The sequence below is a fragment of the Dendropsophus ebraccatus genome, chromosome 13 (assembly GCF_027789765.1).
Source record: "Dendropsophus ebraccatus isolate aDenEbr1 chromosome 13, aDenEbr1.pat, whole genome shotgun sequence".
Classification (NCBI taxonomy): domain Eukaryota; kingdom Metazoa; phylum Chordata; class Amphibia; order Anura; family Hylidae; genus Dendropsophus; species Dendropsophus ebraccatus.
Genome location: NC_091466.1, coordinates 29771758 through 29794918, shown reverse-complemented (window position 1 = coordinate 29794918; position 23161 = coordinate 29771758).

The window sequence follows — 23161 nt, the reverse complement described above, 5'->3', positions numbered from 1 at the left end:
GTCTCATCTAAGCTAACAATATATGTAAGAGGACCGTACACTCTGACAGGCCCCTGTAGCCCAGCACACATTATGGTAGCAGACATTTAAGTAGTCCTGTTATGTCCCTAGGCATTATAGTTATTAAAACCCAATTCAAACCAAGTTATGTTTATCCATGTCTATGTGTCATCATTTCACCTGGAAAGCTAATGTGTTGTCTACATATACCACCCCTCGAAACATTGCAGATCCCAGGGAGCCTTATGATGTGTTTTGTACTGTCCATGGGAAACTATTCTGGCAGCATAACGTGGTCAACTGCCCATTGTACTCGACTTTTGGGGAGTTTGGGCAAGTTGTCCAGTCAGAAAAGGTAAGAAGCCAACAGCTGGTTAAAGGGTATAGAAAATAATAAAGATGATGCTTACCTGTCTACGCTCCCCCGGTGTCCGCCTGGTTTGTCTCTGGGATCCCCTAATACTTTTGAACCTGTCTCCGCATTGACAGCCCACTCAGCCAATCATTGCTCCCAGCTAGCAAGAATTCTGCTCCAGACTGATGAGGGGCAACACCCCGAAACAGTTGTCTGTGGATGGATACCTGGCCTTGGTTTTTCTCTTGTCATTACATTAACTTATAGGGCCACTTAATATGGTGGTTTTCCTACAGGAGCCACTCCTTGGCTGGGCCCCTCCCAGAAGGATATCTGGCTAGTCCTGTGTTTTGAGACTCTTAAATGAGGCTCCACAGGCTCTTCTTTTGCATGTTCATGTTTCCCAGGAAGCAATGTGCCTAGGATTTCACTGCATTAAGCGCTTTAACCGACAGCCGGCAGTATTATCGTTTGGCTGGTCTCCCTGAGATCAGCGATCTATTTCTCTTATAAATCAGTGGTTGAGACTGTCAAGTGCCAGGACAAGTGACTGGCTAAGCGGGCTGTCAGTACTGAGACGGGTTTGGTCCACGGCAGCTGCAGTCAGTGGGGAACACAGAAACAAGCCAGGAGAACTGGTAAGTAACATCTTTATTGTTTTTTATATATACCGAATACCCAAGCAAGAGTTGGAGATCATTAAAGGACAACTCTGGGCAAGGCGATTTTTTATTTTCAATTTTTTTTCAATTAAGTAGTGATAGGGATGCGAGGGGGAGCAAGGAGACATTCCACTTCAGGGGCTTGGAAGCTCCTCCTTAACTCTTTGCTCCAGAAAATAAAAATATTTTTCTGTGATAGGGTGCATTTACACAGACAGATTCATCTGACAGATATCTGAAGCCAAAGCCAGGAACAGACTATAAACAGAGAACAGGTCATAAAGGAAATACTGGGATTTCTCCTCTTTTCAAATCCATTCCTGGCTTTGGCTTCTAAAATCTGTCAGATAAATCTGTCTGTGTAAACGCACCATTACGGAGACACAAAGGAATATGTAAAAGGTATCATGTGTCTTCTTGTCCTAAACAGCTAACCTATCTAAAGGAAGTCCGTTATGACTTTCTACGGGTTCTCTACGGGCAGTGTCGGACAGCTTCTGGCACATGCATCTACGGGCAGTATCAGATAGCTTCTGGCATGTATTGGTAGGCAATGTTGGATAGCTTCTGGCCTATTTGTTTTAAACATACCCCTGTTGATGTAGATATTATAATTTTTTCTAAGGCACTCTTGTGTAGACCTATGTGTCTCTACAGGTAAGAAGGATGATTTTGCAGTCATGTGTTACTCCGGTTCTGCTGCTTATTTTCGCCATCTTTTAGGCGGTAGCCAAAGCATAAGTCGTCAAAGTCCTCTCCTAAACTAAAAGTCACTGCTACCATGATAAATATATTGTTAAATTGTGGTATCTTAATTTTTCCTATCAACCAGAAATTGTGGGCATAATTTTATCTGCTAAATAGTTGCCAAAACAGCTTATCAGGGCCGAGAAAAAATACTCCCTGCTCACTGACCCCCTGAACTGCTTCTGTGATTTTACAGGGAAGGCGCATATACAGCAACCTGTTTTGCAGCACTGTCATCGGTAAAAAAAATTTCAGGGTAAGTTTTAGGGTATGACATAACATATTCGAAACAAACAGGGGCCCAGTAAGTATGGGGGTCTATAGCCACCTAGTAGGCAGCTTCTACTGTCTATAAGCCTGCATGTTAATGAGTGATGAGTTGGTTTAGAGTAAGGGGTACACTGTCCACGTATTAGGCCCCATGCCCTAGGTCACTAAATTGGTTTACTTGCATTCGGTTAAAGTGGTACTCCTTTTTTTGCTACCTTCTTGTGGATAGTTTGCTAAAAATAATAAAGCACGCTGACCTCCCTGGCTCCTGCGGAGCAGGGGTGTCCTGCCTTTGTCACTGATTGGTTGGACGGACATGCAATGTCACGGCCCCAGGATCCGGAACTGGCCAAACAGTGGGACAGAGCTGGTGAGATAATGGCAGCACCGCAGGAGCCAGGAAGGTAAGTGTTCCTTTTTATTTTTAAACAAACCATCCCTGACCTTTAAGGTTCCCATACACCTTATACTTGCAGCAGGTACATCAGTATAAGGTGTGGGTGTACTTCTCCTGAACGACCACTGATAGATAATGTTGGTAGAAAAAGGAGTCAGGTGTGCTGAAATATTACCACCTGACCCCTTTGTTCTGAGAGAGAGAGAGTAGGTGCAGCCAGAGCCGCTTACCCCTCCCCAAAAAGCACACAGGAATGCTTCTGTGAATGAGAAGGGCGGGCAGCGGATGGAAGGGGTAACTGATGGCTGTCAGTTATTGAAGGTGTATGGACACTTTAATTCAGATTTGTTAAATCTGTTATATAAAGAAAGCTGAGCAAAAAACAATTCCCCTTTAAGCAAGACAAAGCCAGTGTCTGGCTGGCCTGGAATTTTATCCGACATTATGTATAAAAGGTAAAACTTAGTTTTCTTCTTTTTCACAATCTGTGAGAACCTATAAAGCAGGGCTGCATATATTACCGAGCACAAAAGGGGTTACTTGGACAACCTCCCATGCGGCAAGGCAACGTTATGCAAATGATCATAAAATTTGCGAGTTTCTAGGGTGATAATCTATTCAACTGGAAGCCGCAGGTACACAAGGAAATTCCTGCACTGCTGAGCATACCACGACTTCACAAAGACAGTATTCACCCATGTGTGGGAGGCAGAACGGGTCTCAAGGCCATTGCCAGGTATTTTAACTCCCAAATCACCACATAGCTTGGGGATTTACGTGTTTCTAGGTAAGAATGAAGATGTTTTATTGGTAAATATTTTAGATAGATGATTATAGAAGACTAACCATGAACTCTAGACTACAACATAACAAAAGGATGAATTAGAGAGAGCTTAATGGGGTAACTGTTCAGCAGCCCACACTGCTCTTAGGGACTTCCATGGGTATTCTTTAAAGGGGTTGGCCACTTTATAGTAAAATAGTTCAGTGTACAGTATTAGTAAGTGTACTCACTGTATATACTGACAGCAGCTCCCAATGTACCTCATAGAGCTGAAATCCGACTCCCCTCCTCCAGGCTGTGCTGTCCTGCTCTGTGGTGAGCCTGTCCATAAGATGGCCTACATGGAGGAGCATGTGATCATGCCCAACCCTCAGTGTCCACCACTGAACCTGTAAATGCCTATGGTGAAATCTGGGGGCGGGGCCTGGTCACATTCTTCTCCATGTTGGCCATCTTATGGACAGGCACACCACAGAGCAGGACAGCCCAGCTTGGAGGAGTGGAGTCTGATTTCAGTTCTATGAGGTACATAGGGAGCTGCTGTCAGTAAGTACACTTACTAAGGCTATGTTCACACTGCGTATGAGTCCGGCCGTAGTGCGAACCGCGAATATACGCACGTAGTTTTGAGGTTGATGCGTTCGCTTGAAAGTATACGATATACGCCCGCACAATGCACACTACGTATGAGCTTAGGGCCGGATCGTATACGGCGCCGTGAAAAATGAAAAAGAACATGGTTTGAGGATGGAACTCACGGCCGTGGATTTCCATGCTGTCCCGTACGGAGTACTTATTTCAGCCAAATTGAATTTGATTTTTTGATCCAAAAGGTTCTGTGTGGTTTATTGGGCTGGGCGAAGATTTCCAAGTAAATGACCTGTTCCAGATCTCTTCGAAACAAGCTAGGGAAGCATAACTGTACTACGGGCGTATGTTCGTGGTTCGTATGCATCCGGCCGCATGTCGATTTTTCCCACGCCCGTAGTTTCAGCCGCACATGTACGGCGGAGTCCTTAATGCTTCCGGACTCATACGCAGTGTGGACATAGCCTAATACTGTACAATGAACTATTTTACTATAAAGTGGCCAACCCCTTTAATAATGTTTTTTTCAGAAAGAGCACAGCATTAGGGCCAGACCCACTGCTCAGGACTCCGATGGCCCACCTGGCTACACCACTATCTAAAAGAAATCCAACTGTTCATGTTTGTTGTCATAATGAAAGAGGATATAAGAAATTGCCAGACAATACCAAAGGAACAAAGAAGTATGTCAAAATAGAGAAGACATTGGGGGACAGTGTCTAAAGTACATGTGACATGAGTGCCTCCTGACTGTCTCCCAACAGAGAGAAGAGTTACAGTCAGGGAGACAAGGAAGAGTTGGGAATGTTGCATTTTCACTACTCAATCTTTTTAGTTCTCAAATAGATAATCTGCCGTCAGAATTTTCTGCCAGGGCCTTACCCCTGCATGAACATTCAGCTAGTTGAGATAGATAGATGTCCGCCAACCTTTAGACTGAATGCTGCACCTGTGGAGATTAGCTGACAATTATCTAATAACTGTGGACAAGTTAACTCATTATATGACACGGCTTCCACCGCCTTGGTTTGGCATCAAAAAAATAAAGTAATGTATAAGTACTATTAGCACAAGAAACACGGACTAGTCATAATGATTCTCTTAGAGCATTCTATCTACCGTATAGTCCCTATATGACACCAATAAGGAAATAGCATGAATTGTTCCTCTATTTTGGAACCAGCTATATCAATGCCTATATATTGACATGTGTCTTCCACCACCTTCTGAATGGGATCATGTGAGATGTCTCCTGACACTTCTAAGTGGCCCACGTATAACTATGGAATACTAAGCCTTTTACTGTACTACTATTAGGAGGTAAGCCATGTTTCCTCTACGTTTGGCTAACAAGTCACATTTGGTTCTTAGGACTCTTTCTTGTGGCTCACAGGCTGTTGGTATTTATATATATACAAGACCAATGACCTCTATACAATTTCAGGAAAAATGCAGACTGTGTGCCAAAGTAAAACAGTAACATTTCCTATCAATCTACATAATACATTGCAAAATTACTAATGTATGAAAAGACAACGGAAAGATGTGGCATATACAATATGCTACATAATATAATTTAATTTTCTTGTGTGACAGTCCCTCCTGCTCAAAATGGTGACCTGCTGTAAATTAAATGACATTACTTTCTGTCTAGGTGACATAGGGTCGGGTCTTAAACTAGCTGCTGCAGGGATGGTCCACCCAGGAAGAGAATAGAACAGAAAGGCTCCACCCTTGAAGAGCACCAGGCAGTAAGTCTCCACCCCTGAAGAGCACGAGACAGTAAGGCTCCACCCCCGAAGAGAACGAGGAAGGAAGGCTCCACCACAAATACAATAGGCTCAACCCATACTGAGACCAAAACTTTAACCTTAAAACCAGAAAAAAAAGTATGAAAAATGTCTTCTTGCCCCAGGGTAAGTTGTGTGCTCCAACTAGAGGATAAAGTGTAGACAAATTGTAAAAAAAAAGAATTAAGACAGTTAACACAGTATACAGCACAGAAGTATGACTTTCACTTGGTGTTACATTTAACACCATATCATTAGCAGAGTTAAACAGACGAGGTACAATATAACTACCACTTCACTTCTACGCCAAAATAATAGACCTGGTGCTATAATCTGTACTGTAGTGCTGGACTTTACACCAGCATAATGTTATTCATTTACTCTTATAGATCCGTACAGAACATATCCACTCTTAGTTGCATTGTAAACCTTGTTGTTACCATTGCACATACTGGACCATTAGTCAATCAACCCACAAATAGACCTTAATGGCAAGTGACCTTCAGGTCCTACAGCTGTGTCAAAGCTTTGTCAAAGGTCCTCTTGTGGGAAATGATTAGAGTTGAGCGAACCTCGAGCATGCTCGAGTCTATCCGAACCCGAACTTTCGGCATTTGATTAGCTGTGGCTGCTGAACTTGGATAAAGCCCTAAGGCTATGTGGAAAACATGGATATAGTCATTGGCTGTATCCATGTTTTCCAGACAACCTTAGAGCTTTATCCAACTTCATCAGCCCCCGCTAATCAAATGCCGAAAGTTCGGGTTCGGATCGACTCAAACCCGAACCCGGTTCGCTCATCTCTAGAAGGGATACATGCCGCGCCAAAACTCTGTTCCTAGCTGGCTTGGTAGTACAGCAGATCCACAACTATTGCCTTGTTACACCCTCCCATAGTCTGCTGTAATTTACCCCTCAATATAGTAATCAGTTATGTATGGGAGAGGAGCATATAGAGAGACTAGTAGGAAGTAGTTTCTATAAATGTACTCTGACTTCTATTATTTTAATAGTGGGACATGTGAGACCGAGCCCACGTGAGTGCCCTGACATTCATCTGTTAGTAAATCTTTTCCATTGACCTTGGAAATACAAGAGAAAATCACCATCAGAATGAGTTTTCTTTTGCAATGTCGGCATAAAAACAAAAGCCTTGGACACGGCCAAACAAGATTTATTTCATGGACTCGCATATCGTAACGCTTCATTATAGAAGTGAATGAAATCCTACACTCGTGAGACAGGGAGATTCATACAACAGAATATGAGTTGAGAATGAAACAGAGTCTGGGGAAGCATCAAATTACAGAATGGGGGTGAAAAGGATGGGAACACAAAGGTAAAAATATAGAACACGTAAGTAGTTGACCCCAGAACTACCTGATTTGGTGGACCACCCAGATATTAATTCTCTTTTGGAGACTAGCTACCTGTTCTTTTACCTGGAATGTTCTCCCACTGTTATTAACCAGACAGACTTCCTTTAATTAAGTTATGAATGAGAGGGGGGGCATGGCCAACTTCCGGCATGAGCGGACGCATCTGAGCTGAGCTCCGTCTGAGGCCTCCGCTATCCACCTCCATCCTGCCGAAATCCTGCATATTCTTATCCTCCTACCTGGTATTCCATTCCCGGTACTTCACCGGCACGTCAGACCGCAAGTATAGTAACATAGTAACATAGTAACATAGTAAATAAGGTTGAAAGAAGACAAGAGTCCATCAGGTTCAACCTAGGAAAATCCTACTGTGTTGATCCAGGAAGGCGAAAAACCCCTATGAGGCAGAAGACAAACGCCCCACCACAGGGAGAAACTCCCCCCCCCCCTCCCCCCTCCCCCGACTGCAATGGCAACCAGAACAATCCCCGGATCAACGTATCACCAGAAATCTAATGCCCATAACTTGTAATATTATATTGTTCAAGAAAAGCATCCAGGCCTCCCTTGAACTTATTTACTGAATCAGCCATGACAACATCATGTGGCAGAGAGTTCCACAGTCTTACCGCTCGTACAGTAAAGAACCCGCGTCGATGCTGATGATGAAATCTTCTTTCCTCTAGACGTAGAGGATGCCCCCTTGTCATTGTTACAGACCTAGGAGTAAAAAGACCACTACAAAAATCTCTGTACTGTCCATTCATATATTTGTACATTGTGATCAGATCGCCCCTAAGACGTCTTTTTTCTAGCGTAAATAACCCCAAGCGTGATAACCTGTCCTGGTACTGTAACCCACCCATTCCCTTAATGACCTTTGTTGCCCTCCTCTGCACCCGCTCTAGGTCAGCTGTGTCCTTCTTATATACCGGTGCCCAAAACTGTACACAGTATTCCAAGTGTGGTCTGACCAGTGATTTATAAAGAGGCAAAACTATGTTCTCATCTTTAGCATCTATACCTCTTTTGATGCATCCCATTATTTTATTAGCCTTGGCAGCTGCTGCCTGGCACTGATCACTAAAGTTGAGTTTACTGTCCACCAATACCCCCAGGTCCTTTTCGGAAGTAGTTTTACCCAGTGTTTTATTATTTAGCACATAACTGTACTTATTATTTCTATGGCCCAAATGCATAACCTTACATTTATCCACATTAAACTTCATTTGCCATTTCTCCGCCCAAGCCTCTAGCTTCTCCAAATCCCTCTGTAATATGATATTATCCTCCTCTGTACTGATTACTTTACCCAGTTTAGTATCATCTGCAAAAATGGAGATTCTGCTCTGTAGCCCCTCTACAAGATCATTAATAAAAATATTAAAAAGAAGTGGACCCAACACTGACCCCTGTGGTACCCCACTAGTAACTAAAACCCAATCTGAATATGTTCCATCAATGACCACCCTCTGTTTTCTATCACACAACCAGTTACTTACCCATTTGCATACGTTTTCCCCGAGTCCCAGCATCCTCATTTTGTAGACCAACCTTTCATGCGGCACAGTATCAAATGCCTTTGAAAAGTCCAGATACACAACATCCACAGCCTCCCCCAGGTCCAGTCTATAACTTACCTCTTCATAGAAGCCGATCAGATTAGTCTGACAGGACCGATCCCTCATAAATCCATGCTGGTGCTGAGTCATAAGATTATTTTCATTAAGATACTCCAGTATAGCATCTCTTACAATCCCCTCAAATACTTTACCTACTATAGATGTTAGACTTACGGGCCTGTAGTTTCCAGGATCGCTCCTTGACCCCTTCTTGAATATTGGTACCACATTAGCTATGCGCCAGTCCTGTGGAAGAATCCCTGTCGTAATAGAATCTTTAAATAATAGGAATAACGGTCTGTCTAACACAGTATTTAATTCTTGCAAAACTCTAGGATGGATACCTTCTGGGCCCGGTGACTTATGGATTTTAATATTTTTAAGGCGTTTCCCCACTTCTTGTTGTGTTAGGCAGGTGAGATTTATGGGAGGATTAACATTATCCCTAGTCATATCGTCTGTTATGGGATTCTCCTCTGTGAATACAGTAGAGAAGAATGTATTTAGTAGATTGGCCTTTTCCTCTTCCCCCTCCACCATTACACCCAGATTATTTTTGAGGGGACCAACATTTTCGGTTTTAAGTCTTTTGTTATTTATATAGGTGAAGAACATTTTGGGATTTGTTTTACTTTCTTTGGCTATCCTTCTTTCTGTTGCTATTTTTGCTTCTTTTATTTGCGTTTTACACATTCTATTCTTCTGTCTATAGTTGCTCAATGCTTCCCCACTACCTTCTTGTTTTAGTTGTCTGAATGCTTGTTTCTTATCATTTATTGCACCCCTTACAGCTGTAGTTAACCACATTGGATTTCTCTTATTTCTACTACGTTTATTCCCATATGGTATGTGTCGTTCACACGATTTACCCAGGATGCTCTTAAATATGTCCCATTTCTCTTGTGTACTTTTATTTCTGAAGGCATTGTCCCAGTCTATGTTCCCAAGGTCCTCTCTTAGTTTTTGGAAATTAGCCTTCCTGAAATTTAATGTTTTTGTAGCCCCTTTGCTAATCATTTTATTGAAGGATAATTGAAAACTTACTATGTTATGGTCACTATTACCTAGGTGACCCCCCACCTCTATTTTTGATATTCTGTCTGGCCTATTGGTTAAGATCAGGTCCAGAAGGGCCCCCCCTCTTGTTGGTTCCTCTACTAGTTGGGAAAGGTAATTATCTTTTACTATTTCCAAAAACACGCTTCCCTTCCTGGAGCTGCAGGTTTCTGCTTTCCAGTTGATATTTGGGTAGTTAAAGTCCCCCATAATAATGACTTCCCCCTGCTTCGCTGCCGCATCTATTTGTCTTATAAGAAGATTTTCTGATTCTTCCACTATACTTGGCGGTTTATAAATCACTCCTATAAGAATTTTATTATTCTTCGTCCCTCCCCTTATTTCTACCCAAAGAGACTCCACATTATCATCACATATATCCTCCCGCAGAATAGGCTTAAGGCATGATTTAACATATAGACAGACCCCTCCCCCTTTCTTATTTTTACGGTTATTTCTGAATAGACTATAACCCTGGATATTAACGGCCCAGTCATAGGTCTCATCCAGCCATGTCTCGCTTATCCCCACTATATCATATTTCTCTTCAACCATTATGAGTTCTAATTCCTCAGCTTTATTAGTGAGGCTTCGAGCATTAGTATACATACATTTAATATATTTGTCCATATTCCCTTTCCTTTTATCACTAGTGACTATTCTAACCCCTCCCGCCGCTCCACCCCCAGTTCCATAATCTAGGCCCAGCTCTCCATCTACTCTGTCTTTACTTACTATATTGTAGTTGCCCTCCCCCCCGGTCCCTAGTTTAAACACTCCTCCAACCTCTTAGCCATCTTCTCCCCCAGCACGGCTGCACCCTCCCCATTGAGATGCAGCCCGTCCCTACCGTAGAGCCTGTAACCGACCGAGAAGTCGGCCCAGTTCTCCATGAACCCAAACCCCTCTACCCTACACCAGCTCTTGAGCCACTTATTTACCTCCCTAATCTCCCGCTGTCTCTCAGGTGTGGCTCGTGGTACAGGTAATATTTCGGAAAATATCACCTTGGAGGTCCTAGTTTTAAGCTTCCTGCCTAAGTCCCTGAAATCATTTTTAAGGACCCGCCACCTACCTCTAACTTTATCATTGGTGCCAATGACTGCAAGTACCCGGTCCCGTCAGTCCACGCTGAAGGAGTTCAGCCGCCAAGCCGGCCAACATGGCGCCGAGACGCCGCGAGACTCCAGAGACGATGAGCTCATGCAGGCCTCAGGCCGAGAGGCCACTGAGCCAACACTTGCACAAGTCTCTGCCCAGCTGCTGGAGGCCATACAGACTGCAACCACCTTACTTACCGGTAAAATTGAGGAGGTTAAGATTGATGTGGGCCTGTTAGGGCAAGATCTCCACACGATACGTGACCGAGTCGAGGACACTGAGGTACGCATCTCCCAGCTAGAAGATGACGCTGCACCTATACCTGCTAAGCTCACGGCGTTAGAGAGGGCAGCTTCGGGGTGGGCACAAAGTGCAGATGATTTCGAGAATAGACTGCGTCGCAACAACTTGCGTATATTGGAACTGCCTGAGAGAGCGGAGGGAAATGACCCATGCACCTTTATGGAACACTGGCTTAGAGAACATCTGCCTACTGCTAATTTATCACCTGCATATGCCATAGAACGGGCCCACCGTGTTCCAGCTAAGCCTCCAGCCTCCGGGGACCCACCTCGCCCATTCTTGGCACGCCTTCTGAGCAGCCGTGATCGAGACGCCATCTTACGCGCTGCACGCCTACGTGGCAAGATAGAATACCAAAACTCAGTGGTATTACTGTTTCCAGATTTTTCGGCCTCACTTCAGAAAACTAGAGCTTCATTTTCCTCGGTGAAGACTAAGTTGCGGGACTTGAACCTGCCCTACTCCATGGCATACCCGGCAAGGCTCAGAGTTGTCTTCCAGGAGAGAACATACTTCTTCAATACACCGGCAGAAGCAGAGGATTGGCTGCAGTACCGCGATAGACCACCTCAGCAGAGATGCTAACACCACAGTGACTATGCCCAGCTACTAGTTTCCCCCCCGATTTGCTTTAGTCACTTTGCATATGTGTTACTGTATGTACCGGTCTGAATGGCTATACTTGATGGCGCACGGACGGATGCGTGTTTATTATTTCTAATGTGCCATCTCAGTGTTACTTAATTGCTTGTACAGTACCGGCTGGATATCTTACTTACAACCGTTATATTAGATAATGTTCTTAGATTGCATATGGTGGGAAGCGGAGGTGCCGAGGGCCCTCGGATCATCTTTGCTTCAGTCTGTGATCCCCACCTCTATCACAGACTCCCCCGTAAATCCCTGTGCCACGTGCACTAGTTTTGCACTTACTGATAGTTTGTGTGTTCGTTTGTTAGTCTGTTCTGTTATCCAGTTTAATTCTTGTGTTTATGTTTTTTCGTGTCTTCTCACTTAACGTACAGGGACTAGGTTCCCCTCATAAACGATCCCTCACTTTTGCCTATATACGTAACCACAACCCCCAAGTCATATGTCTTCAGGAGACTCACCTGACCCCCTCTACTACTGGCTGTCTCTCTAAGCCGTGGATCCAGTGGACAGCTCACTCTACTCATACCTCTTACTCTAGAGGTGTTTCTCTGCTGATCCATAAATCCGTTAGATGGGAACCGGGTAGGATGGTTAAGGATCCTGAAGGTAGGGCCCTATTTGTTCAGGGCTGGTTGGAGACACAGCCAGTGGTAATAAGTGCACTTTACCTACCCCCCCTGCCACCATGCAACTTTTACATGATGCTGCCCAATTCGCTGCAATGTATCCTCAATCTATGCTTCTGTGCATGGGGGATTTTAATATGCTATGGGACGTCAGCCGTGACAAGTTACACCCCCCCCTCCCTTCCCCACTATCCTCCCCCCCACCTTCCCCATTCCAGCAGTTCACTGAGGAGCTTGGCTGGATAGACCTGTGGCGGAATAGACACCCCCACACAGCCGAATTTACCTGTCACACACCTGGTAGGAATTCCTTATCAAGAATAGACTATATGTTTGGAAACTCGGCCACTAACTCTGTACTTGTATCCGTCTCCCACTTACCGAGAGGCATTTCAGACCACTCGCCATTGCTAGCGGATTTTAACATCCTGCCGCGCCTAGCGAACCGGGGTCCACGTAAAATACATGCTTTCTGGCTGTCTCTCATGCAGGAAAATGATAGGATACCTGATCAGTTGCAGATGTTCCTGGCTGATAACAGACTTGATGACAATCATTCAGCGTACTGGGACTCCCTGAAGGCATACCTTCGGGGGTGCCTGCAATCTTCCATTTCTTACATCAAGCGAGAGACAGCCAGACAGGAAGATGATCTGGCCTCACTCTGCAAACGCAGAGAAGAGAGGTTTGTGGCCCAACCCACTGATAATAACAGACTCGAGTGGCTGCAGGCAGGCCGTGCTTATATGTCACATCTCCATGATAAAACTAAACGGAGAATGTTCTTCCTTTCTCAAAAATACTTTGAGCTGGGTAATCAGTCGAGTAGCCTCCTTGCCCAACTGATCCATAGTAATAACGCCTCTCCAACTGTACTTAAAATTAGGTCTGCCCAGGGTGAGGTTTTGTCCTCCAGCACTGAAATACTGCAAAGATTTGTCTCCTTTTCTTCTGATCTTTATACTCCTCATCTTGTTCCCCCTATAGAGGACATTGTCCAGTTCCTTGCTAATATTCCACTACCTGAACTCACAGAGGAGACTAGGACGCAACTGGACGCTCCCATCACATTGGAAGAATTGCAAGAGGCATTAGAGGCAACGGCGAGGGGTAAGGCCTCAGGTCCGGACGCAATACCCGTAGAAGTGTATGCCCAATATGCTGACCACCTTATGCCCACCTTCCTGAAAGTCCTAGAAGTATCCCTGGAGCAGGGAAAGCTCCCAGATTCTTGTTATGATGCCATAATTGTGCTCATCTTGAAGCCGGACAAAGATCCACTTGATTGTGGCTCATATCGCCCTATCTTGTTGGTGAACTCCGACTACAAGCTGCTCACTAAAGTGCTGGCGCTCCGTCTCAATAAAATTGTTCCATACCTTATCCATAGCGACCAATCAGGTTTTGTGCCGGGAAGAAGCACATCTGACAATTTGCGTCGGGCACAGATAATTGCTCAGCTTGGGTGCTCCCTTGGGCGGGACTGGGCCTTGGCCTCGCTGGACGCTGCCAAGGCCTTTGACTCGGTCGAGTGGCCATTCTTATTAGAGGTGCTGCGGAGGTTCCGATTTGGCAACACCTTTATCTCCTGGATCTCCATATTATATCACCACCCCAAGGCATCCATTGCATTGAATGGACTGCTTTCCCCGTCCTTTTGGCTGGGGCGAGGGACGAGACAGGGGTGCCCCCTGTCTCCCCTGCTATTTATACTTACCATAGAACCCCTGGCAGCCCTGCTCCGCAGAGATGGTGATCTCTCCGGAGTCCCACACTCTCTTCGTGAGGAGCGAGTCAGCCTTTATGCTGATGACCTCTTGCTCACATTATCGGATCCGGACAGATCTTTACCAAGAGCAATGTCTATTATAAATGACTTCGGTCGCTATTCCGGTCTGACCATTAATTGGTCTAAACCGCTATAATGTATTTTAGCCCCGATAGGGCGGATCTAACAGGATAAACGGTGGCTGGTCTGAAGGTGGTGAGCACATTTAAATATCTGGGCATACACGTCTGTAAGACGACCCTGGAAACCATAACCCTGAATGTGGATCCATTGTTGACACACTTCAGAGATAAATTCCGGACCTGGGGCTCGCTGCCTCTCTCTGTTGCTGGACGGATTAATCTAGTTAAAATGGTTACCCTCCCTAAATGTCTATACGTTCTTCAGCATGTATTTGTTCCTTTACCCCAACTTTTCTTTAAATCTCTAAACTCTGCAATAATTTCCTTTATTTGGGGCTCCTCTCGCTCTAAACTCCAATTGGCCAAGCTCCAAAGGCCGAAGGATTTGGCTGGTATGGCCCTGCCAGATATTTCATTGTATTACCTTGCAGGCCAGCTTAAGTATTTGGCCCAATGGACCCAGGTAGATCCCCCCACCTCCCCTGAAGTGATGCTCCTTGATTCTTACCCACTCCCCTCATTATGGTCGCTTCTCACGGCTGACGTCCTCCCAAGAGCACGTTACCTTCCTGCACACAAGACAGCTCGGAAGGTGTGGTCCCTTGCTAGGACGACCCTAAACTATGTGGACACTCCGGCCGAGTCCAGACTCTGGCAAAATCCATTATATACACACTTGCATGACCTACCTGATTGCCAGTTTTGGACGAGGCTAGGAGTTAATGCCTTAGCAGATGTTTTTGTGGATGACGCAATAGTCTCCTTCGACTACCTGCGAGATAAGTATGACATCCCACACTCTCAGTTTTATCGCTTTCTACAACTCAGACATGCATTAAATGCCCAGTTTGCTCCACCTAGAGCTCGCATATCCTCCTATCCACTTATAGGTATTATAAGGTCTCAGGGCCCAGGAGGTCTGGTCTCCTCTCTATACGACCATCTTATCCGTTCCAAAGCCCATAGCCATCCTCTTCCCTCTGTGGAACTTTGGAAGACATATATCCCCTCCCTCACTGAGGAAGATTGTGAGGAATTACTAGAATCTCACTTGCATGTTTCCCCTGCAGTAAATAATAAAATGACACAACTCTACTTCATACATCAATGTTACCTCACACCGGTTAGGCTGTGCAGAATGGGTAGAATACCTGAACCTTCCTGCCCTAAATGTTCTTACCTACCTGCAGATTTCTGGCACATGGTCTGGGCTTGTCCCCGCCTACATGATTTCTGGAGGGAGGTGGTGGAGCTGCTCTCGGAAGTGGTCCAGGTGCCCGTCCCGTTAGACCCTGCAATCTGTCTCCTTGGGCTTCTGGATGAGGAGACCTGGCCTCACCATACTCGCATTTGTGTTAGAGAATCACTTTTCATGGCCCATAAGACTATAGCTCTAAAGTGGATAGATAGACGACCTCCTAGGCTTAGGACGTGGATATCTCTGGTGAATAAGGTAGTGGAGTATGAAAGAGTGGTGTTCACTCACAGAAAATGTCCTAAGAAATTTGAAAAGGTTTGGGGATTGTGGAGTAACTCTCCACTTACTGTGACCGCGGATCACGAAGTGAGGACTTAAATAGACTTTTATATGTTTGCTTTCCTTTTATTTTCTGTAACTGGATGCAGGTCCATGTTGGACCGTAAAGTTCGTCTGTTCCTTATGTTGACTCACATAACTTGATAATGCACAGTCTTTGTACCATTTCATTTACTATCTCTGTGACATGTCCATATGATCATAGTGAATTCTTTTAATAAACCGAATTAAAAAAAAAAAGTTATGAATGAGATTGGATAAGTTATGAATAAGATTTGTCCACGATGAAGGTGGGGCTAGAAAGAGCATTGGCTATGAAGAGTGTTTACATCAAAGAAACCACCCAAGCGACACCTCTAAGTGGTCACCAAGTCATCCATGTTACGACCACAAATTGGATAGGTGTCAATGTAAAAAGTCCATCAAGTTCATCTCCATCTAACCTGTAAGCTACTTGCCCCTTTCTTAGTGGTTGGGACATTAAAAGCCCTTGCAATTTTTCCTTCTGCAGGGTCCATCTCATATATTCAGTTGTCCCTAAGCTAGTTGCTGGAGATCATGCTCTTCTACATCTTTTTATAGGCCACCACAAGCAGTAGTAGCATGGGAAACATTTTAAAACAGTACAGAGCAGTGTAAGCTACTACAATTCTACTTTACACCATGTTTGATAAATCTCCACCTATGGTTGTTTCCAAGTTTTCCAGGACCCCCTAGAGGGTCCCCCAACTTTTTCAGACATGGGGAGTTAAATGCCAAGCGTCCAGGTTACGAGAAATTGCTGAACCCAGACACTTTCATGAAGTTCACTCAACACTAGTTACAACTATCAGCCTTGGATATCAGAGGTAATGGTTGGAATTTTTCAGCTCTGATGCATAAGCTTAACCTGTACTTTTCACTTTCTGTCAGTCTGAGCGATGACTGTGGGTTTACCAAATGCCTGGAACAAGCTACCTTCTAGAAAACATATTGTCTACTGTACAATTTGCTGGAGGAAGAAAAATGGTGTAGGCAGTTTTTCAGGGTTTAGCCCAATTGTGTGCTCCAACTTTATGTGTCCTTTTTGTTTGTACGACTATGCCCCAGTACACCTACAAGCAGCCTTAAAGACATGAGTGTAACAAGTTCTCATCAACACTTCAAAAACCGTGTTGGAAGCCTTCAAAAAAGGTGGAAGCTGTTGCTGCAAAATAAGGTCATACTCTCAATTAATACTCATGAATGGGATATTCAGCAAGATCATGTAGGTTTGATGGTCAGGTGTCCTTATACTTTAGGCTGGGTTCACACTACGTATATTTCAGTCAGTATTGTGGTCAAACCAAAACCAGGAGTGGATTGAAAACACAGAAAGGCTCTGTTCACACAATGGTGAAATTGAGTGGATGGCCGCCATTTAATGGCAAATATTTGCTGTTCTTTTAAAACAACGGCTGTTATATTGAAATAATGGCAGTTATTTACCGTTATATGGCGGCCATCCACTCAATTTCACCATTGTGTGAACAGAGCCTTTCTGTGTTTTTAATCCACTCCTGGTTTTGGTTGCAATATGAGGACCACAATACTGACTGAAATATACGTAGTGTGAACCCAGCCTAAAGAAGTAAAGTTATGATGCATTCCATATGCATATGCATTCCATATGAAAGCATTCCATACGGCAGTCAAAAAGAAAGTGCTTTGGGGCAAGACATGCCACATTTATTTTGAGGTGCAAGAATTGTATTAAATTGGACACATACAGTGACCGTACGCTGTACTCTTTTTCAGCCAAGCCCCATCCACTTTTTTTTCTTAAGGGGGTGCCTCAAATGTTTGAGGAAAATGAACAAACGTGTGCAAAAAGTAGTATACAGACCTTGTTGCACTCCCTGCTGTATACAGTACAGTGCACACTCGCTGCCTCTGTATCTCTGTTCTACTGTATTCATTCTCTTTAGCTTCAAAAATTACATAGGATGTGGTGACGAGTGATTTGTGTACAGGGGTGACAAACGCCATGACACCATATAACTAAGGAGTGGTGAATAACTGCACCTCATTCCTGTGTAACAATGCTCTTCAAATGCTATGGCACCAGGTAACCCGGCTACTAGGGATATATTAGTACACACAGAATATAATAGGGGAAGGTGCAAAAGATAAAAGAGCTGCTAGCGGACAGGGCGAGCAGTGTGACAGGTATGTCAGACATTTTTGGACTGTATGAACTATTCTGAGCATCTTGTAATCACGGAATGATGTGATCTTTTCCCATAAAGAGACAAAGAACAAAACCCATACGGGACAAGGAAAGCACCAGTAGAACATTAAACCCCTAGGAATATGGCTATAGTGCCAGAACCTTTTTATTTGGATGTGTAACTTGGAGTTTTTTTTGTGCAGACTAAAAAAATAATGTCATAAATTGTAAAAAATGTTGAACAAACATTTAATTCAGCCAATTTTTATCCCCATAAATCTATCAGTCCTATCACTGTGGCTGGATACCAGGGGCACAGGGAGACCCTTACATTTTCATACTACCGTGTTTCCCCCGAAAATAAGACATTGTCTTATATTAATTTTAGCTCCCAAAGATGCAGTGTCTTATTTTTCTATGAAGAAGAATTCACGACACATGCACATCAGGAACAGAGCGTATGGTATGGCAGCTTCCGGCCACCATGGGAAGCTCACCACAGCACACTCGTACAGCACAGCAGGGACAGAGCATACAGTATGGCATCAGGCGACGGGATTATGGCAGAGTGTATGCAGCTCTACACCTGGCGGCAGGGTACAACGGGGATGTCGGCAGGTGACGGGCCTTGTCACATTTACAAGTTACATAGTCAATACGGTTGAAAAAAGTGATGGCTGTGGAAGGGAACATCAGGGTTGGCAGCAGGTGACGGTCTTCATGTCCTGCATGCAGCTGCTCTGCAACAGACAGTGAAGGTAGGGGACAACAGCTGCATGCCCTGGTGTTCTGTTTTTGGTGGGTATGCTACCAAACAAAAACTTTGCAAAGTCTTACTTTTGGGGGTGGCCTTTTATTTAGCAATTCAGCAAAACCTCTACCTCGTATTTTCAGGAAACGTTGGGGAAACGGGGTATGATTCCTATTGATTGTACATCACAAGGGTTGGGACCCATGGGTAGTCATGCAATCACTAGGTTGTAAATGTTCTTCTGTTTTCTAGACCAGTTTGGAAATTGAAACTTAAAAAAAACAACAACTAAGAGTATTGTTTCTACATTGTGACAGCTCTTGGCCATGATCCTAATGGAATTTTCTATTCTGTAAGGGAAAATGTGTGGACCTGTGGTGATCCAGGTACATATCCTCTTTGAAGAATTTATATACAGGCCAAAAATTTCCTTGACGCATGTTAGATCCCATCTACGAAAGCCATGAGCTCAAACTATAGCAATCTACTGAATCAGGGAAGGGTGGTGCTCTATCACTTTGATGTTTCCATTACTGGAAAATTAGCAAAATGATCTATTTTAAGCATCACAGGTATGAATGGCCCTTTGTAAAGAATGTTGTCAGGATGAGGGAACTATCTGCACTATATTTGGCGGTTTCAGCACATAGACCCCCTCTCCAATATATTTCTATGATAAATCAGAAGCTGCCAAATGATTGGCTTTCCCTTTCAATAATAAGTTGTTTCTTTTGTCCCGTTATTATAATAGGCTGCATCTAACTTCTCTAGCGGCCGGGAAGCAAATGCTGAGCATTCAGGTTTGGCCAAACACAAACATTTGGCAAGTTCACTCATCCTTAGTCTTGATTGAGACTTGGAGGTGCACAACGCACATCATTTCTCAATACTGAAGGAGGTGCCGCTGAGTATACTTCCCGGAATTCCCATATATTCATTGTAGAGATTTACTTACAAGCTGCATGGAACATGGATAGTACTGTACATGGTGCTATCCTGCCTAAAGCCATGTGTGGTCTTGTTGCCAACAGACTCGGCCTTGAAAGAACACTCAAAGAGCAGTGGAATCAAGCAGGCTTGTTAATGGAGAGACGAGACCGGAAGACCACACAGACTCCATATATTGAATTTAATACTTGCTTTTTCAGCTGGAAATAGTTGACGCCTCATGGTGTGGGTGGGATGATGTTACATTCGAAACTTTGGCTATGAGTAGTCATGATATTTACTATATGACTCGGTTATCGGTGTAGGACGAAGAGTCAAGAAAGTGGAACATTAAGGGTACAAACCCACACACCGTATACGCAGCAAATACGCAACAAATACGCAACAAATACGCAGCAGTTTGATGGTGAAGATTTAATGCTGAGTTCAGTTATTTAGATCTAATCTGCTGCGTTTTTGTTGCGTATTTGTTGCGTTTTTGCTGCGTATTCGCTGCGTATCGCAGCAGTAAATACGCTGTGTATACGGTGTGTGGGTTTATACCCTAAAGGGTTTTCCCTCTTACACACAACTTCAAAACTTGCTAATAGCGCTACAACCACAAGGTTTACCACACATCTATAAGAGAGGAAGCCGAAGATTCTGTATTAGGTGGCATTACCTGCGTCATTTGTGGGCAGCGACAGACACAGCTAGTATGAAAATAAACCAGGAAACCATGGTAATCGCAATGTAATATAAAACTAGGCAAGAGAAGACCTATGATCCAACACCAATAAAAAGTAACTTTTACTGGTTACTGCTGTAAAACTCCAGCTGAGCTACATGGGCAGAATAGAAGATATACCGTAATCGATGAGATAGCCGTGGGTCTTAAATAACTCACCACCGAAAAGGGGAATTCCCACCCAGACAAGAATAATACTAATACATCCTAAATAGACCCTATTCTGTACAAAAGATATAAATACCAAAGCGGAAACTAAACCAATATTACATTAAAGCGTCAGTTCACAAAAAAACAAATCTTTCAAATCAACCGGTGCCAGAGATTATTTACTCCTATTAAAAACCTCAAGTTTTCCAGTACTAATCAACTGCCGTATATCCTGCAGGAAGTGGTGTATGTTTTCCAGTCTGGAGGGCAGTACATCTTTTCTATGGGGATTTGCTACTGTTCTGGACAGTTTCTCACTTGGACAGAGGTGGCAGCAGAGAGCAGTGTGTCAGACTGTAGAGAATGCACCACTTCCTGCAGGACATACAGCAGCTAATAAGTACTTGAAGACTTGAGATTTTTTTAATAGAAGTAAATCACAAATCTCTTGGCACACAAAACAGATTCCAACATGTTTTCCACTCTACAGCTTTGGTTCATCATGAAAAATAAAAAACTCAAAGCTGGTGCCTCAACTGATACATATATCCTAGCAAGGAAAGTGTGTCTACCTTATTTCAACAATGATGCATGGTAGAAGACCAATAGTAAGCTAAATAAAAAGATGCATTTAGATATAGCACTATATAAAACAGCAACAGACAACACCCACACTCAGCACTACTCAGTTGATAATGTTAATAATACTCTGTAAGACTTAGTACATCTCACAAACATGACTGATATGGATGTAGCTTGTGTATCAATGAATCAGACCTAAGATGTATTGGTGGTGCCCTCGTGGTTTTTGTGCAATATAGCATCAGGCTAGACTGTTTAAATATTATTCTTGTCCTGTCTTCAAGTAAGAGTCCGCTTATTGGAAAGAGTGCTCCACATGTACCTCCTATCTTACCACATGTATTTGTTCCTTATACTGGAGCTTTTAGAGCAGTAACCAATAAATATTTTAACACTTTAAAGGGATATTCCACTTAAACACGTTAGATATGTTGCTGCCCATGGCGAGACTAACAATTCCTTCCATACTTGTTCTTAGCTATTCAGTCACTTTCTCCCAGTTCTGAGCTGCTGCTTTCTGCTGAAAACACAAAATCTGTGTGTTACCCGTCCTCTCTGACTCCCCCCCCCCTTCTGAGACAGATGATGTAAGTCCCTGGCATGCTTTATTTGCAACATTGTAGCTTCTTTGTAATGATGGGAGGCTTCATCACTGTGAGTTCATTGGCAACTTGACCTCAGAATAACCCTCCCACCATTACAAAGCAGCTACAATGTTGCAGATAAAGCCTGCCAGAGACTTGTTTACATCAGCTATCTCAGAAGGGAGAGGAGACAGAGAAAAGCTTACACAAAGATTTTTTTTATCTTCAGCAGAAAGCAGCAGCTGAGAAATAGGGAAAGAAGACTGAATAGATAACAAGTATGGAAGGAATTGTTATATCAGTAATGGCACCGGCCCTATTAGATTGGATGGTTGGGAAAATGTTGGCGGTCACTATTTGGCAGTTTGACTAACTGGCTGAGCGTGTAGTTCCCATGTAGCGGCAATGATTCAGGAGTGCAGATGCAGAATGAGAACTGATAAATCTGGGCCTATGCAGACCTCTGTATCACAGGTATCTGGCATTGTTGTTAGTTTTCCTTTGTGTACAGTGCACTTTATTGCCTACATTTTTGACTTTGCTTCCCATAACAATGGGCACTGGTCGTCTGCTTTTATAGTCTGTCAATGATGAGAAAGGATAAGCTGTGCATTTGGCCCCCACTGTTGTATTCTGCAGTTTGCTTGACTGTACATCACCTGTTCACGCTAACCATTCTTGACCACCTCCTCCAATCTCTTTCTTAAACAGTAGTTTATATCCATGGTTGCCATTCACTGGATTTTATCTTCATTTGTGGCATCCTCTGTATACTCAACACCATTGCACAAGAAGCCCCAGGTGGTCGCTGGCCGATGCCGTGTTTCAGTTAGTTTAGGACGATCACCAGGTCTGGTTGTAAGTCACTCAAATCAGTGTTCACAAAATAACATGGATTCACACCGAATTTGATCCAGAGAAAACTTGTCCACTTGGGTTTATGTGGGACTCCAGGGTCATGTGTCTAATTCCCATACAGAGAGGCTTCAATAATGAAAGGTTTAAAAGTGTTTTCATGTTAGTGTCTAGGCTGAGACAACCCCTTTTAGTGCCCTTCTGAAGTAGCACTTTAAGCAAGGACACCCATAATGTGCCTGTAAAAGGTTAAACTAGTCACTTCCCAGAATGAGACTACTTTCTTTACTTGCTGAAACAGAATGAGGCCTTTTCAGGGTGTCCTCATTCAGTACTGAGCAGGCCTGGGCAGCCCTTGTGTTTACTATTATGTGACATGACGTATGGCAGCAGATGGATCAGCATCACACGCAGGCCCCGGCTCTGTGATATCACGCTTCAAGGCTGCAGCGGTCTTCACAACTTATAGGTTTATGAGGCAGACGGCAGGAAATGGGCGTCCGTGTAACTCGAGAAGCAGCCAGCTGCACAGGCAGCTTTGATGTGGAGTCAAACGAGATACAAAAGCAAATATAGTCTTCAAAAGGGATCTGA